This window comes from Malania oleifera, chromosome 1 (assembly GCF_029873635.1).
Source record: "Malania oleifera isolate guangnan ecotype guangnan chromosome 1, ASM2987363v1, whole genome shotgun sequence".
Classification (NCBI taxonomy): domain Eukaryota; kingdom Viridiplantae; phylum Streptophyta; class Magnoliopsida; order Santalales; family Ximeniaceae; genus Malania; species Malania oleifera.
Genome location: NC_080417.1, coordinates 65,705,340 through 65,725,336, shown reverse-complemented (window position 1 = coordinate 65,725,336; position 19,997 = coordinate 65,705,340). Strand labels below are relative to the sequence as shown.

Below are 19,997 nucleotides of genomic sequence, written 5' to 3'. Positions count from 1 at the left end.
CTTCCCAAGAGGGGGGGGGGGGTGAATTGGCTTTTAAAAATTTCTTTTGACTTCTTTTAAGAATCCTTAACTTCTTTAAACACTTAACCAATTCTTTAACTTGTTTGTTTAATTTCACCAATCACACAAGAACTCAGTTCTTTTATCCAATCAATAACACAATTAAACAACCAATCAATTAAACACAATCTTCAAACCAAACAATCAATTTATTTGCCAAGTACAAGTTAAACATCAAACAACCAAACCAAGATATAAGGTATTTAGCACTTTGGTAATATAAGATCTTGAGATTGTTTGTTTGTTTATATAAGCCCTGTGATTATGAATTTGAAAACCTTGTGAAGAATGTAATTTAATATTTAACAATCCTTTCACAAACACAATAAAGCTTTTGTAGTCAGCCCTAGATATAAATTTTAATCAAGCCCTGTATATATGGATTTTCTTAATATGATGTTCAATACAACATTCAATCACTCTTTCCAAATATTCAAAACTCAAATAAACTTTTAGTTAATTTATCTTTGAGTGTTTAACCAAGAAACGTACTCCCATATGGTTTCCGCAAGATATGGTTTCACCAACGTACTCCCTTTCGGTTTCTGCAACCCAAATCAAAATTAATTTTTAAGTTTACTTGATTTCCAAATATGCGTAGTATATTTGATTTTCAATTTAAATCATCCACGCAATTTTAAATATGTACTGAAAATAAAAATAGGGAAAGAGAGAGTGAGACGGAGATTTTTACGAGGTTCAGCTTATATCCAGCCTACGTCCTCGCCTTTGGCAAATCACCAAAGGATTCACTAAACCTATTCCGTTGACAGGTGGAACAAAACCGATTACAACATTCCTTGGTTAAGGCTAGAGCCTCCCTTCTCCAAACGATATTCCCTCGTTCGATCACTCCTTACATAGGTTAGAGTTCGTCTCTCTAAGCAATATCCCCTTGCTTAACCAACGATCCAAACACCTTGGAACGTCAATGAACTACAAGAAACATAAGATAAAATCTGCGTACAAGTATACTCTCTCAAAGAGCAAGTTAGTACGATTTCAGCACTATATACTTAAATGTAAAATATCAATAAGAAATAGAATGAAGCTCAAGTGTAGAATTCACCAATATCCTTCTTAGAAGAGGATTAGCAATAGGAATTCAAAGGAAGAAGGATCAGCACTTCAGAATTCTCAGCAAAAGAATTTTTCAATGAGTGAGCAAGAGAACTTAGGAAGAACAAGAGTACTTTCAGCTCCTCAAAACAGATTTTTCAATTCTTGGGTTTTTTTGTTTTGTTTTGCAAAACCATGTATTTATAGGCTTTCAAACTTGAAAAAGTTTCCTTAAAGAATTTCCCTATTTATTAGAATATTTAAGGTTCAAACGGCTATAATTTAAAACATTAGAATTTTAAAAATTTGCCCGTTGAACAGTATTTAAATGTTTGACAACAGTGACCCCATTTCAGCGTTTTGGTCATAACTTTTTCTGTATAACTATAAATTATGTGTTATTGGTGTCAAAAGAAATATAAGAGAAAATCATACAACTTTCATGTTTACTACTATTTAAAATAATGAGTGTTGGATAGATAAAAATTCACCTCAATGCGGATGTATAAAAACGGACAGCATTTGGGAAAAACTCTTTTTAGTGCTCTTTATTCCAAAAATGATTCTAACATTTTTAAAATAATTTTTGACCTTATAAAAATATTATTCAGGTATTTTAAAAAGTATCTAGGTCTAATAAATTAACCTAAGAGCTTCAAAATATTTCAAACGATATTTTAAACATTAAAACACTTACATGAGACTTCTAAATATTAACATTCTAAGTTCTTGAGTCTTCATGCTTTGTCCTTGGATTGAATCCATTTTTTCTTCAAGCTTCCATATTCTTTAAGCTTTCTTACTTTGCCTTCCTTTGGATCTTTTGACTTTAATATGCCTTGGCTTTCAACAACTTATTCATGTCCTCATGTTCTTCAACAAGTAATTCATGTCTTGGCTCATTTAAGCTTCATTTGATCCTTGTGAGCACTTTGACCTTGCTTCCATAATATTTGATCCTTGTGGGCACTTTGACCTTACTTTCACATATATGAACCCTGAAATATCATTACTCACACAAATACATTAAATTTCACTTGTTTGTTAGCATTAAAACAAGATAACAAGATTTTAAGCCTTGTAAGGCCAACAGAGGCCTTGTGGGTGATAGAGGGAGGAGGGGGTGATGGTGATGTTGGATAGCGTGGTCTCTCACCACTTGATCTTTGCTGAGAACGATGTAGCCTCACACTATGCAATCACAAGATTGGACAAAGCTTCAAGCCTCAATAATGGAGTTTTCTTCAATATTCAATTATATACTAGTTAGAGTCTTATAATGAGAAAGGATATAACAACTAGCATGGGGGATAAAGCATTAAATACTCTCACAACTCTCACACAAGCATAGGATAGAAATCATTAAACACTCTCAATAACTCTCACATTAAAGATAACCTAACACAATTAATACTTACTAAAAAATAAGGAATTCCAACTCATAGACACACAACTCATTCTTAGTTGTCTTGCACTGTTACAATTCAATTTGTGACTCAAACATGTGCCAAAAGGAGGTCAAAACCATGTGGCCCGTGGAGCATAAAATCATGCGGGGGCAAAAAACCGTGTGGGGTCGATGATTATGCGCTTAAATTGCGTAATTAGGTGCTTTAATTCATGCATTGGGAATCCTATTTTGTATTTAAATGCCTAATTACTCTCAATATTTTAAAATTATGTTCTATTTATAATATTTGAGTTTTATTAAGTAATTTATGAAATTTTGGTATTTTTTTTTGTAGGGCAACTATTGGAAGCCAAAAACCAACGACAATTCTTCGTAATCTTGGCGTAACTCTCTTATCCAACCTCCGATTCAGATGATTCAGGATGTCATAGAAAGATAAGAAAATGTTCTACAATTTTTATGTTTTGTATTTTACGAAATAATGGATGCATCAAGATTGAAATCAGACGTGAAGTTAGCATATGCCGTTTTATGGATTATTTCGATAATTCTTCGTAATATTGGCGTAACTTTCTCATATGAGTTCCGATTGAGATGATTCAAAATTCTAGGAAAATATGAAAAAGAGTTCTACATCTTTTGTGTTTTAAGCTTTGAGAGTTAAGAGTTGTAAGAGGGTCAAAAGTGGGCTTGAAAGAGGAGGGCAGTTCATGTACCTTTGAAAAAAAAAAAAAAAAAAAAAAAAAAAACAAAAAATGAGATGTGACCCAGCCATGCAGCCGGGTCATCTCATAAGGGCAGTATGCGCTGGGTACATAAAATGGAAAGACAAAAGAATGGAAAGAAAAAAAAAAAGAAAGGAAAGAAAAGCAAAAGGAAAGGATTGAAAAAGGAAAAGTCAAAGGAGGGTTTCCTTGTGGAGGGAGCCGTGTGCAAGAAGAGATGAAGGGGGGCAACGTGCGCTGGGCTGGGGGGAGAGAGGCTGCACCATAGAAAAAAAAGAAAGAAAATGATTTTTCTTGGGGAGAAACATAAGGGAGGCCAAACCACATAAAGTTTCTTGGAAAAATTATTTTTTGGGGAGCTTTCTTGTGGTTTTCTTTTAGGGGTGCTGCGAAGATACACACACAGCTAGAAAAGGAGAGTTGGAAGCACGTGAAAATACTATCTTTTCAGAATCAGAAGGCGGCAAACAACGGCGGTGTTCGGGGTGTTCGTGACGCGCGACGGCGGTGCGGCGAGTGTTGATCTTTTCCGTACGTTCCAAAGTGAAGAAAATATGGTGAAATTTGTTATGTTGGATTTAATTTTCGAAATGAACTAAATTTTTGAATTCTAGGAGAACGATGTAGCCAGTTTCAAACTATGCTTGCTCTTTGATGCTAATTTGAAGTAGTTTTCATTAATGTTTGTTTGAGTTATTTTGTGCCTAATGCTTTTAATTAATTGGCCATTAATTAAATGATTTTAGTCTTGTGATTTGCTACCAAAAGGGGGGATTATAGGATAGATCTTGGATAATTCAGCGTAGGTAAATATAGAGATCGAAAGACTTGTATGAACCTACGTAGCATTAAAAATCGAGGGTCTTACTGCGTTCTTGCGTTATTAATTTGCATACTCTTATGTTAAATAATAAACAAGAATAGGTTCCGATTGACTATCGAAAGAGACTTTTGGAAAAAATTGGCGATTTACTAACAAACAGAGAAAACGAAGTTTAATTAGCTAAATGAGTAAAGCATAGTGAGAAACTAGGTGAAATCGGTTTCCTAGAAGTTTTCACCATCATCAACTTGACACGCGGTATCCAGTTTTAAATTCTCCTGAATAGTTTATTTAAAGTAGCTTTGTTTAAATTTTGCAGTCTAAAATTATTAATTTTTCTAAATAAAATCAAGGTTAGTAAAATTTCAGTACTTGGTAAAATTAAGACATCAATCCCTGAGGATGATACTCTACACATCATTATATTATAAAACTACGATACTGTGCACTTGCAGTTTGCACCGGTCAAGTTTTTGGTGCCGTTGCCGGGGATTGATTTTTTCTTATTTTTGCCAATATCGATACAAAGTAATCTTGGTTTTAATTTAGAATTCTCTTGTTATATTTTTATTTATTTATTTTCTTTATTTTATTTTATTATTATTATTATTTTTTTGTATTTCTGGTGTGTTTTTTTTAATGTTGGATGCGCAGGGCTAGAACACGTGACATTATTCCTTTTGATCCGAAGATTGAAAGAACGCTTAGAGCACTACGGAAAAAGAGGGTATTAGCCATGGAGAACGGACAAGATAATGCGCAGCCACGCGCCTTGAAGGATTATGCGCAACCAGTTGTGAATGACAATTATTCGGGTATCAGATGCCAGCCTATTAATGCCAACAATTTTGAGCTCAAACCCGCATTAATCAGTATGGTGCAGCAGGCCCAATTCAGTGGATCGCCACTTGATGATCCCAATATCCATCTCGCGATGTTTTTGGAGATTTGTGATATTGTGAAGATCAATGGTGTTACTGAAGACACCATTAGACTGAGATTATTTTCTTTCTCTTTGAGGGACAAAGCAAGAGGTTGGCTACAGTCGCTACAACCTGGGAGTATTACTAGTTGGCAGGACATGGCAGAAAAATTTCTAGCTAAATTCTTTCCACCTGCAAAAACAGCTCAACTCAGGAGTGAGATTAGTCAATTCAAGCAGCATGATTTTGAATCACTCTATGAAGCATGGGAAAGGTATAAAGATTTGATTCGACACTGCCCACAACATGGATTGCCAGATTGGTTGCAAATTCAGATGTTCTATGATGGGTTAAATGGGCAAACGCGGACTTTAATTGATGCTGCATCTGGGGGGGAACTTTGATGTCAAAGACACCTGAGGGTGCTATTGCTCTTTTGGAAGAAATGGCCTCAAATAACTATCAATGGCCAACTGAAAGAACTATGGTTAAGAAAGTTGCTGGAATTCATGAATTGGAGCCGTTTGCTGCACTTTCAGCTCAAGTTGCTTCTTTGTCTCATCAGATTTCATCTTTGACAACCCAGAGGATACCACAAGGTGCAGAATATGTGGCAGCTATAAGTAGGACAGATCCGAGCATTGGAGCGAGTCAAGAACAGGTTCAATACATCAATAATCGGAACTACGATTATCGTGGTGATCCTTTGCCACAATATTACCATTCAGGGCTTCGAAATCATGAGAATTTGTCTTATGGAAATACAAGGAATGTGCTGCAACCTCCTGCAAGATTTGAGAGTCATCAAGTTGAGAAGAACATGTCACTTGAGGATGCCATGATATCTTTTGTTGAGGAGACAAAAGCAAGGTTTAAAAAGACAGATGCACGGCTAGACAACATTGAGACTCATTGCAACAATATGGGAGCCACTATGAAGAACCTTGAAATACAAATTGGGCAACTGGCCACGACTATAAATACCCAACCAAAAGAGGAACTTTTCCTAGCAACACAGAAGTGAATCCTAAGGAACAATGCAATGTCATCACAGTTAGGAGTGGAAGAGAAATTGAGAAATCACCAGCAAAGGAAACCATGTCCACACTTACACCTGAAAAGAATGGCCGAAGCAAGAATAAAGGGGAAGAAGAGGAGATTGTGGATGATACACCAAGAGAGACGGATATGCTTCCAACAATTTCATTTCCTGACAATCCTCCTATTCTCTCTACTCCACTTCCTTATCCTCAACGCTTTCAAAAGCAAAAATTAGATAAGCAATTTTCTAAATTTTTGGATATTTTTAAGAAAATTCACATAAATATTCCTTTTGTAGATGCCTTGGAACAAATGCCAAACTATGTCAAATTCCTGAAGGAGATCATTTCAAAGAAAAGAAGGTTGGAGGAGTTCGAAACAGTGAAGCTTATCGACGAGTGTAGTGCTATTCTTTAAAAGAAATTGCCTCAAAAATTAAAAGATCCAGGGAGTTTTACTTTGCCTTGTACTATTGGAAATTTATTTTTTGATAAAGTTTTATGTGATCTTGGTGCTAGTATTAATCTTATGCCACTTTCTGTTTGCAGGAAATTGGGACTTGGAAAGATGAAACAAACAACCATTTCGTTGCAACTAGCAGACCGATCCATTAAGTATCCACGTGGAATCATAGAAGATGTATTGGTAAAAGTGGATAAATTTATTTTTCCTACTGATTTTGTGGTGTTAGATATGGAGGAAGACCAAGAAGTCCCGCTAATTCTTGGCCGACCATTCTTGGCCACTGGAAGGGCTTTAATTGATGTTCAAAAGGGTGAGTTAACATTGAGAGTGGATAAGGAAGAGGTTATGTTCAACATCTACCAAGACATGAGATTCCCAGAAGATCCAAGCACTTGCTTTTGGGTAGATGTCATTCAGCAAGGTGTAGAAAAAGTCTTTCAAAAAGATGTACAAGCTGATCACCTAGAACAATCCTTGCAGCAGATTACAACACAGCAGCGTGTGGGGAGGCTAGAACCTATGGTAGCAAGGACGGATTTTGTAATCCCTAAAGGAAAGATGCAAAAACCTATATCTCTAGAGTTGAAACAATTCCCTGAGCATCTTCACTATGCATTCTTGGGTGATGCATATGAAAATGCAAAAATCTACAAAAAGTAGATGAAGAAGTGGCATGAAAAACAGATTCTTACGTGTGAGTTTGCTCTAGGACAACAAGTTCTACTCTTCAACTCACGATTAAAACTCTTCCCAGGGAATATATTCAAAGTTAATGGTTAGAGATTGAAGCACTATTATGGAGAACAAATGGAGAGGAACTGTGCATTTATTCCTCTTGGTGATCCTGGTTGATGAAGATTGAAACGTCTGGCTGGAGACGTTAAAACAAGCGCTTATGGGAGGCATCCCAAAGAGTTTTTATTTTGTTTATTTCCTTTATCTTTATTATTTATTAATTTATCTATGCACTTTTGAATAATTTAGATTTTCGATGCAGGTTTATTTGGCATGAGTACAGAGCTGAAAATTAAACTCCTCGACGAATTCACCAATAAGTTAGGGAAGTTTCTTTCTTTTCTTCAATCCTTCTCATTTTTGAATAACATTGAAAAAAAAAAGTGTGAATATGGATAATTAGGCCATGCGTGACACTACTTATGCCCTTCATATACTTGCATATAACCTAAGAGTACATACTTGGGTCATTTATGTGTGGTTTCTATTTATATGGCTAAACTAGGACTTATTGAAAGTTGATTGGTAGTGCAATTGTGTTAATCTGGCTATATAAACTCTTATATCTACATGGTATCTCTTGAGGCTAAAAAAATACACGTTTACGTGACTTGTAGCACTTAGGGTTCCTTGTGAACACTGAGAGAGCGCCCGTGGAGACTTTGACACCTTGTGAGGTACTGTTGAGCCATTTATCGCTCTTTTGAGTTTTGACGTCAACTCAGAGTTCATGAAACTCAACTTTCCCTATTTTTTTTTGGATACTCTTTGCACACTAGTCTTGGTTTTTGAATTGCTAGCCTAGAGGTGACATCTAGTGGGGAGATAAAAACTTAGGTCTTATAGCCTACTCAAGATGTAAAGGCCGAACCACCCCTAGAAATAGACTTATTTCATGGACTCTTGTTTGAGCTTAATGCACATGGGTGGTATGAAAACAATAAAAGAAGTGTTATAATTGTCCTAATTGACCATGAAAAGAAAGAAATTGAAAAATGAGCAGAAGAAAGAAAAAGAGAAATAGAAATACCCTAGAAGAGGTGAAAGATTAATACCTGCTCCACACAACTACAACAAAAGTTAGGGACAAGACACATGTTATCCACATATGAAGACTCTTCACCCGCCTAATGATTCACGCCTAGTTTGTGAATAAGTTGATCTAGGGTGGTCTCGGTTGGACATGGCGAGTAGATGAGAAGATGCTAGGGTGAAGGACCCGACACCTCCTAAATAGGCTTAATCCTTTTCAGACTAGTCCACTCCATACATTTAGCGTTTGTTCCTTGCAGTATGTGGGATGTTTGATCATGACACTCCTCCTCACATACGATGAGTGAACCCATCCTTTTTGAGTGTTTTTGAGAGTATACCAGTTAGGCCGAGTCAAAACGACAATTCTTTAGGTGTCCACGGATATCCTGGGTGTAACGAGTCACACACATTACACGTGTTTCAAGATTTCGCCTATTTATACTTGAATTTATATGGTTACATTAACTCTGAATTGTGCTCACTGGTTAATTTTACATGAGTTTACTGTTCTTAATGGCTATATAATGATGAGATTTGCATGAATGACTTACTTCGGAGTTGCGTGAATTGGGTATGAATGAGTTTGTGTGTAATTTGGTGATATTCCTGTATGTGAAAGGGTATGGTTGTGTTGCCTGTGTATTCATTTGTTGAAATTGGTATAACACCACCCTGAATTGCATTCACGTTATTTGCTAGGGACTAGCAAAACTTTAGTTGGGGGGTGTGATTATGCGCTTAAATTGCGTAATTAGGTGCTTTAATTCATGCATTGAGAATCTTATTTTGTATTTAAATGCCTAATTACTCTCAATATTTTAAAATTATGTTCTATTTATAATATTTGAGTTTTATTAAGTAATTTATGAAATTTTGGTATTTTTTTCTTGTAGGGCAACTATCGGAAGCCAAAAACCAACGACAATTCTTCGTAATCTTGGCGTAACTCTCTCATCCAACCTACGATTCAGATGATTCAGGATGCCATAGAAAGATAAGACAATGTTATACAATTTTCGTGTTTTGAATTTTACGAAATAATGGATGCATCAAGATCGAAATCAGACATGAAGTTAGCATATGCCGTTTTATGGATTATTTCGACAATTCTTCGTAATATTGGTGTAACTTTCTCATACGAGTTCCGATCGAGATGATTCAAAATTCTAGGAAAAGATGAAAAATAGCTCTACATCTTTTATTTTTTAAGCTTTGAGAGTTATGAGCTGTAAGAGGGTCGAAAGTGGGTTTGAAAGAGGAGGGCAGTTCATGTACCTTTGAAAAAAAAAAGAAAATCAAAAAAATCAAAAAATGAGGTGTGACCCAGCCATGCAGCTGGGTCATCTCATAAGGGCAGTGTGCACTGGGTACATAGAATGGAAAGACAAAAGAATGGAAAGAAAAAAAAAAAAGAAAGGAAAGAAAAGCAAAAGGAAAGGATTGAAAAAGGAAAAGTCAAAGGAGGGTTTCCTTGTGGAGGGAGCCGTGTGCAAGAAGAGATGAAGGGGGACAACGTGCGCTGGGCTGGGGGGAGAGAGGCCGCACCATAGAAAAAAAAGAAAGAAAAGGATTTTTCTTGGGGAGAAACATAAGGGAGGCCAAACCATATAAAGTTTCTTGGAAAAATTATTTTTTGGGGAGCTTTCTTGTGGTTTTCTTTTAGGGGTGCTGCGAAGATACACACACAGCCAGCAAAGGAGAGTTGGAAGCACGCGAAAATACTATCTTTTCAGAATCGGAAGGCGGCGAACAATGGCGGTGTTCGGGGTGTTCATGACGCGCGACGGCGGTGCGGCGAGTGTTGATCTTTTCCGTACGTTCCAAAGTGAAGAAAATATGGTGAAATTTTCTCTGTTGGATTTAATTTTCGAAATGAACTAAATTTTTGAATTCTAGGAGAACGATGTAGCCAGTTTCGAACTATGCTTGCTCTTTGATGCTAATTTGAAGTAGTTTTCATTAATGTTTGTTTGAGTTATTTTGTGCCTAATGCTTTTAATTAACTGGCCATTAATTAAATGATTTTAGTCTTGTGATTTGCTACCGAAAGGGGGGATTATAGGATAGATCTTGGATAATTCAGCGTAGGTAAATATAGAGATCGAAAGACTTGTATGAACCTACGTAGCATTAAAAATCGAGGGTCTTACTGCGTTCTTGCGTTATTAATTTGCATACTATTATGTTAAATAATAAGCAAGAATAGGTTCCGATTGACTATCGAAAGAGACTTTTGGAAAAAATTGGCGATTTGTTACAAACAGAGAAAACGAAGTTTAATTAGCTAAATGAGTAAAGCATAGTGAGAAACTAGGTGAAATCGGTTTCCTAGAAGTTTTCACCATCATCAACTTGACACGCGGTATCCAGTTTTAAATTCTCCTGAATAGTTTATTTAAAGTAGCTTTGTTTAAATTTTGCAGTCTAAAATTATTAATTTTTCTAAATAAAATCAAGGTTAGTAAAATTTCGATACTTGGTAAAATTAAGACATCAATCCCTGAGGACGATACTCTACACATCATTATATTATAAAACTACGATACTGTGCACTTGCAGTTTGCGCCGATCAGTCGACATGGGTCTTAGGGCTTGATCTTGCTTCAACATCTACACTTGGGTCTTCATGCACCTAATAGTCTTCAAGAATAAATATCTAAGTCTTCAAATATTTAATCAATGAGTCCATAAAGTCTTGAAATAAAATGTCCAAGTCCAAATTAAAGCGTCCATGCAAAATATAAAGTCCAACATAAAGTATCATCTTCTAGAATGCATCCACAAATAATAAAGTCTTCCAAAGTCTTCGATCAAAAGGTAGATGATCTTCAAGTAGTTCCATGGGTATCTACAAAATAATTATGTGTAATAGTGGACATCAGGAGGTCGTTCACTGTCACCATATTGGCAAAGGAGATAGTTAAAGCATGTTGATCCCCATCATCTCTCCTAGGCCCAAAATAATTCTTCTCCAAAGAATGAGAAGTGATGTACTTTGAATACAACTCCGGGTTGAGACAAAGGAGGTCCTTTTTAAGTATCCAGCTCCTCTCGAAAAGTGGCTTGCCTTTCCACTTGACCAAGAACTTTTGGTATGATCCAACTCCTGTAAATGTAGTCTTGTCATCCAAGATCTTTTCAATCTCATAAAGCTTTTTCGATATGGGCAAAGGTGGAGGCAAAGGCAACTTTGGGTTTTCATGCTCATGAGGAGTGGGGAATGGAGTAGGATCACCTGCAAGGTTAGAATTGGAAGGCTCCATAAAAGATGATGCTTCAAGAAAGGGGGTTTAGATCTTCAACATCAAACACATCGCCTATACCAAAATCAGTAGGAATATCAAACACGTAAGCATTAGAACAAATTTTCTTTAAAACTTTGTATTGAATTTTTTAGTCTTATCCTTGTTTTGATGCTGACAAAGCGTCGATATCTCATGTGTGCATTTAGTGTGCGAACAGGTCTATATCATAACATGCACATGAGGTAAAAGGAAAATGGAAGCCAAAAGGACCTCAAGATCATACATCATGGCATATTCCATGAAGTTTGAAGAGTAAGACAAAAGAAGAAGACATCTATTTTCAATTGTATTGCATTTCATTTTATATTTTGGTCTGTAATCATGCATTGCATGCATGGTATGGATGATAAGCTTAGATGACCGTAGATAGACCCTAGGGACCAACACACTTCACATAAAACCTTTTTTCTTAATAACTAATATCATACAAAAAAAGGTTTAAATTGGTTAGGGTCAAAATCGGGGCAAAAACAAGGTTGACCGATGTTAGATTTTTAAGCTTAATTAAAAAGCCTCGATCAGCCGAACCCTTCTAGTTATAATCACCTCAGTTGACCAAACTCACCGTAGGCCAAAAGTCAAATGTTTGACTAAGCCTCGGTCGACTAACCATATTTTGAACTAAGCTTCCACGGTTGACGGACCATTGAATTTGACTTTTTCTACTTGCCTCGGCTGACTGAACTTTCAGTTCAAAAACTCCTCAGTTGACCGAACTTACCCACTCAGCATACCGACCTAAGCCATGGTCGACTGAACCTACGAAGGCTCGGGAAATCGCCGTGGCTCAGTCGACTGACCCCTTGCTTCGGTCAACCAAACCTCTCGGGTCAGCCATTTTTTAAATGCCTAAATACACTTAAAAATTAATTAATCTTCTTTAAAAATACCCAGCGTGTCCCCAGTGGTTATATTTTTACCCAACTCTATATATACCCCTTCATTACTCATAATTAGAAAAGTAGATTAGCCTAAAAATCCTCTCAAATTTTATCCTTAATTTTTACTCTCTTTTATTATTTATTTGATAAATCTTTCAAGAGAGCATATTTTAAACTTTGTTTTGGGCATTCGTTTTACAAATCAAAATCGTTTTTACTCTCATCTTGCATATATTTTTTATATCTTATTTTGAGAGTATTGTTTTAGTTTCTCCCACATATTTCATTTGATAAATATTCTTGGGAGTTAATATTATTTTCTAGTGAATCTTGCATTGCAAGATTCAAAGGCTCATTTGCTTGTGCTTGCAAAAATATTTTTGAGCCATAAACCCTAGATTGTCTAGCACCTTATTTAGAAAAATATTTTTGGAGAAATTTCTTATTTGGGCATAAAATCTTTGACCACTCATCATACACATTTTTATTCAAAGATTATTTTTGTGAAAATCACATACTCACATTGAGCTTATTTGCATATCATACGTGAGTGTATTTCTAAACATATTGTTGTACACATCTTCTTGCTCAGAAGCATATTTTTGTTGTACAAAAATATTCATTTGTTGTATTCCAGATGAGTTTTCGGAAGAGGAAGACTAGCCCTATGAATATACCCGAATTGCTCAGACTTGGTTAGGTGAGCACCGGACTACCGGACTAGTTCAATCCCGGTTAGGAGAACTAGGTGCACCATCCTGTAAGGTGTTGTAAACGGTGTCGCTCCACCCATAAGTGAGAAAAGGAAGTGTATCCTCTTGCTTGTGAGCATAAGGTGAGGATGTAGGCAGTATTGGTTGAACCCAGATAACATATCGTGTGTGCACTGTTTTATATTCCCACATTTTATTTTCTTGCACATATATGTTATATCTGATATATTGTGTTTACTGCGCTAAATTTAATTTCTATATATTTTATATATCTATTGAATTGGTATATGCTTAGACAGAGCCTAGGTTGAGTATATACTGCTGCTGGTTAGTTGAACCTATGAAGAAAACTTTAAAAGTCCAATTCACCCCCACTATTGGGAATACACAAATTCCAACAATTGGTATCAGAGTCTCGTTGCATAAATTTAAACATTTTTGTGAAAGATCGCAATTGCTCAAATTGGCGTATCCCCATTCAGTAAGGGACAATCACCTACTAGCCCTCCATTGTTTTGTGGTGTAAACGACACCCACTAGAAAATTAGAATGAGCTTTTTTATAAAATCTATGAATTGGAGGGCTTGGCAAGTGGTTGATAAGGGAATTTGTATGCCAATAGTTGAAGATTATACTACTTTAGTGCATGCAAATTCATATGCCATTGTATTATTATATTGCACTTTAGAATCTAACATTTTTCATGAGATCATGGCTTGCACGAGTGCAAAGGAAATCTGGGATGAACTCGAAAGGATATGTGGAGAATCTCGGGAGAATGAGACCACCATTCAGGAAGTGGTAAATGATAAGGCAATTGCATTAACAGACAGAGAGGTATATCTCAGCCTTTATAGATGATCCTGTTGCTGAATTCTGTGATATATTATATGCTAAATCATCTATTGAATATAATGATAGTTCTTTTGATAATGCATGTGATGAACATTATGAAAATTTTTTTGATATAACTTATGATGAATCATCTATTGTTTCTGATAATATTACTGCATGCAACGATTCATTTGTTAATGATTATAATAATTCCCGTGATGAATCATGTGCTGAATTGATAAATGAAAGCATGCATTCATGTGAAAAATTGGAAAATGCTTCATCGAAAATGCATAAGCTTCAAGTTAGGATGAATAAAAAAAAACATTTTTGAAAAATGAGAATAAGAGGATAGCTAAACAATTAAATGAATTAGAGGAGCATCATGCTATCCTTGAGGAGAAAAAGATTAAGGTCTTGAAAATCATTTTCTTGAAGAGAAAAATTGAAGACTATTCTGAAATGATTTTCAAACCCACAAATGAAAAAGATAACCAAAATTAACCCCTATGAGTCAAAAGAAATAATATTTTCAAAAAGGGTTCATATTATAAGTCCCACTATCATAAAAATGCCTCTTCGAGCAAAAATAGAACAAATAAGCATGATCCTTCACAGATATACAAAATTTGTGTACGTCGAAAAATGAAATGGCTCTTTCAGCTCACTTGTCAATCAAGAACCGGCAGAGGATTAGATAAGGAAATGATGTGGGTAATTATGGTGGCTAATCCCATAGGACAAGAAGAAGGAAGGGTTCCAATAGAAATTAAATTATTATTCTTCCTTAGAGCATAGGATTAGCTATAAGGGGTAGTGAAGACCGAAGGCTTGGGAAGTGGTTAAGCTTAAAATATCAAAACTTAGTATTTGCATCCACTATACATAATTTCGTATACTAAAAATCTTAGAGAAAATCAAGTCAATATGCATACATTCAAGTGACATGCATCCAATCTAAACTTAACATGAATATGTATCATAATGATTGGTTAAAATGTGAAAACAGTGGCTAGTGCGTACTAAAGAAAAATCCACTTCCAAATGTACAAGGCATCTTTGCTTGGTAAATAATTCCAAATGCTTAACTCATGCTTAAAGATAAACATCTTAAGTTAAGCAACTGTAGTCCATCACACAAATTTGAGTTTTTGGAAATCAATTATACTACATATCCTTTTCTCCTAAACTCATTTGTGAACATAAAATCTTTGATCAAAATGATTAGTCATCACTCTAGCCATAAGCACTGCTTTTCATAAAATTCTTATCCTTTAAAGTGCTCATTCAAAAGAAATTTTTTCCTGAATCAAATTAGGAGCATCCTTTAAGGGATTCAAACTTTGTTGTCATATCAAATCATTCCCTTTGTGATTAAGCTGTAAAAATCTCTATTTTTGGTTCTTTTCTCTCATAGGAAATCTTTACCATACCATGATCACATCAGGTAAAGATTTTGTCTATTCCTTGGGGTGTATCCTTGTTCTAAATCATGATCATGTCTAAAGGATACTTTCCATTCACCAAAGAAAGGTGTTCAAAAATTCATATACTCCAAGTTGCTCTTTGCCTAAATGGTTTGAAACATATTCACTCTCATTAAACTATTTTAATACTATCCACTTGTGCTCACTTCTGAATACTCTTCTGAACATAATAAAAATTTAATCCTTAAAAGTATTCACTTTTCCTACAAGCTCTCAAATTTCAATCAAATCTTCTAAAGATTCAAATGATGTTGATTGGCTAAAGTGGTTGCACTAGGTTTCAAATCTAGATGATGGAATGAAAATTCAAAGAGACCTATGCACATGCAATTAAAGTTAAAACTATCCAACCTTGTGCCTCTCACACATATTGAGATTCATAAGAACAGAGGCAGACATAGGCTTATCATCTTAACGAATATTCATTGTGACTTTTTGGTTCGATAAGCCTAAAGCATTCATCGCCAAGATTAAATCATTGAAAATCTTAAAACACTTGATTAAAAATTTGAAAATTCAAAAAGGCATAAAATGAGTAAGTGCATAACTTAGGGGGAGCATTTCCATTTCATGGCTATATACTTTGAATGCTCTCATGATATTTATATCCATATGCCCTTATGATAAACACATTACAAATCACTATCCATAATATACTGATTAGTTAAATATCTTTGATGGATAGCCCCCTTTTTTTTTTTTTTTTTATATGAACTATTGATTACTACTAGATTGCATGCTTGTATTGAAAGTCTCCTGCATGGCAGATGCAGTGATGTGAATTGCATGCTAGTAGTGGAATTTAGGTTGTTGAATGTTTTATAAGAATATTTTGTTGAGAACAACCATCTATCAGGTATAGGTTTTATGAGAAAATGTCCAATTTACAGACGACATGCTGCCGAAATTTCGAAAGAAATTTTCCCAAAATAAAACCTTGTACATAAATGATTATAATAAAGTTAATGTTAAATTCTTTTTGAAAGGATGAGTGAAAACTAAAAATTTTGAATTTCATCCTTGCATAATCATCAGGTATTTAAAGAGCTAAGCACCTTCCGTATAGAAAGAACTTAAAGGGCTCACATGCATCGCTACGCTTTTTGAATATTGAAACTCTTTTGAAAACCCTTAACATTATATCCTGCGCTTTAAAGCATTATGATTTGATATGGAATGTTCTTGAGTCATTAACTCTAAAGCATGCCTTAATATACACTTTCTGATGCATCTATAGTCTATAGGGAGACTGTAACATCCCTCAATTTTTTAACATAAAATATCACATAATAAATAAAATGGTCAACCCGAACCCGTGGGTAGCGGGGACACCTGTCAAACACAGTGGAAAACGTAGCAGCAGTAAACATAAAATCTCAAACATCCAATCATAAAACATAATACCAGAGCTTTCTATAACATTATAAAATTTTACTTCTATACATCCTCATATATATCAAAATATTTGTAGGGTCGAACACAAAATAACTCTGACCCTATTACAAAATCTTACCCTTCTCACAGGGTAATCTCACTAGCTCAACGGCGGCCTTGACCCGCCGGTCTCTCAGGGGCTCCTGAAAAATTAATTAATTTTGGGGGTGAGACACTTCTCAGTAAGGAAAGATAAACTAAATACAGCTGTGTGACAACATGAATATTTAAGGTACATATACGTATACATATGCAGTACATTTCATAATTCTGTAAACATCCATCATATCGTACTGGATAAACATATATTTTCACATCTGTTAATAAATCATAACATACATAAAATCATCTGTTATAACTGTAGTACTGAAAACAAACTCAGGATGAATAGCTAGCTGGTGTCATGTATTACCCCCCATGACGGGTTGTGCAGCCCAAAGGCGGGACTCAACAATGGCTGGCCGACCACTGCCGAATCAAATATGTCTGTAAGTACGATAAGCCCGCCACACCAGGTGGACGTCCACACTCTACTGAAAGCCACATCGACTATCCATCTCCCATCCCCTTGTGGGATGGTTAGCACTAATCTGACGTAGATATCTGATCTACACATATAGCTACGGTACCGAACCCCTGAACTGAACTAAACTAACATCCTGGTGGTGATAACATATAATACATGATCATATATATAACATCATTATGGCCTCGTGCCAAAAATATAGTAATTACGGCCTTGTGTCGAAAACATAAATACATGGCCTCGCGCCAATAACATAAATTCGGCCTCGTGCCGATAACATAAATACGGCCTCGTGCCAATAACATAAATACATGGCCTCATGCCAATAATATAAATACGGACTTGTGCCGATAACATAAATATATGGCCTCGTGCCAATAACATAAATACGGTCTCGTTCCGATAACATAAGTATATGGTCTCGCGCCAAAATTGTTTCAGGTATATATATTCTGACAATACATCATTTATCATATAATCGTCAAAACCAGCACAACATAATTCATCTTTTCATAATACTTGAAATCATGTTTGGTTCATAAAATCTTTCACATTATAATACATTTCACCTAAAATAATATTCATGCCACACATATGCTATTAAAAGTCATACTTCATATTCTAAAATCGTGAATTCCTTACATCTCATACATACATATACATTTTAATCATCATAGCAGTATTTTTCCCAATTGTACATTTCATTCGTAATACACAATATAACATATGGCTTTCTGAAAATAAATTTACTCATAATCAATAATAATTTATATGGAAAATTACTGTTTTAGTTTATTCCCTTACCTGACTACTGAGAAATTCGTTAGGATGCAAAATTTCACGCCCTTGGCGCCCGAAATTTCACTCCTGCAATTTACATATTCCCTAGATTAATTAACCTATTTCTCCAAAATAATACTCATCTAGCCTTCCCTAGGCTCTATATAGCTCCAATTAATATTTAAACTATTATTTAACATCCCCACTTAATTTTCTAAATTTTTCCTATGGGTCCAAAAATTACACCCGCGGTGTTCACCCGGGCCCTAAATTCTAAAAATCCTACTTCAGTCCTAGATGCTTAATATTTTAGCATTTCTAAATTAATGCTAATTAATTAAAAATAAGCCCCTTAATAACCGCCGCACCCTAAATTTGGGGTTTTGGCCCGACACCCCCATGAGAATTCGGTCCCACTAGACTTGTAGAGAATCATCCCTAGATTCTCGTGGTGGTGTCCATTCATCAATTGGGTTTATATTTTTCAAGAAATTAAAGAAAAAGAGAAAAATGGCTTACCCCAGGGAATACGCTTACGCCGCTCCTACCATTGATCCGCTCCGGTAGAAATGATGGCAACGGCGAATGGAGACCAGTGGTATTCTCAGATTTTCGATCGAACGAAAATTCGTCACGAAATTGAGGAGAGAGGGAGAGAGAACGTGAGGAGAGAGAGAGCTGCGTTGCAGCAAATAAAGAAAAGAAAAGAAAAGTACAGAGGAAGAAGAAGAAGAAGAAGAAGAAGAATGGATTTTTATAAAAAATGTCTCCTGAAGCTTCTTTAAGCTTCAGGAGATAATTCTAATAATAATCATAATAATAATATATTTAATTAATATTAATAATATATTTTATTAATAAAAATAGAAATAAATTTTAATTATTATTATTTTTTCTTTTTCTTTTAAATTCAATTAATTAATTAGTTAATTAATTAAATTAATTAATTAATTAATTATTTTTATTTTTTTTGGAAATCATTCTACTAATATTTTATATCTCTTTTTGGGGTTTTTACAGAGACTATATTGGGCAAGTGATAAAGATAGTATCAATTTATATTTAGTATAGTTGTGTTCTTGGCAAAGGCTTATACCACTATGCATAATGAAATTAGTCTCTAACAAGTATAAGCACTTTAAAACGTCTGAACTAGGATTCAAAACGATAGGGGGAGCATACAAAATTAAAAGTCCTATCATATCATGTTCACCCACACTTTTAGCTTAGATTTGTTTTGTGATCACTGTGGCATGTGCTTAATTGTAATTTTTTATTGAATATTTTTAAATGAAAATATATTGCTTTGCCGCAGGTTGTTTTTTTTAGCCATAGGATCTTGCTTTTGATTGTTAACTTTTAGGATTCATATGGCTACCTTTTTTTGGTCATATTTTGTGTGTGCCTAAATGAGATACTAGAAAAATTTTGCTTGCTTGATTTTTAAAGCTTTTTTTTTTTTTTGCAAGCACGCCCCTAGTACCTTTTGACAACATTATAAGGGGGATGTATATATATATACATATATTTTATTTAGCAACAAATTTTTCTTTTTACATGAGATACAATTTTGTTTTCTTGCTTATGGACTTAAATCCTATACTTTTTGGTTATAAAATTGTTTATGCCCAAATGCTATTTGATTAAGGGGTAGATTTTTCTGTGCTTAAACATTAAAAAGGGGGAACATTTTTTTTTATAGAGGGGAGTTCTCCGAAGCTAAGTCTGGTTTTAAAATCACCAAATTTCTTTCACTTAGC

The 19,997-nt window shown here is 35.0% G+C and overlaps 1 non-coding gene across 1 annotated transcript; it reads right to left on the bottom strand.

Annotated features, from left to right (window-relative positions):
- Positions 1 to 5,207: 5,207 nt before the first annotated feature.
- On the bottom strand, positions 5,208 to 5,314 carry LOC131147290 (small nucleolar RNA R71). Its single transcript, XR_009134681.1, has one exon. It is a non-coding gene; the product is annotated as a small nucleolar RNA R71 (small nucleolar RNA).
- Positions 5,315 to 19,997: the final 14,683 nt, after the last annotated feature.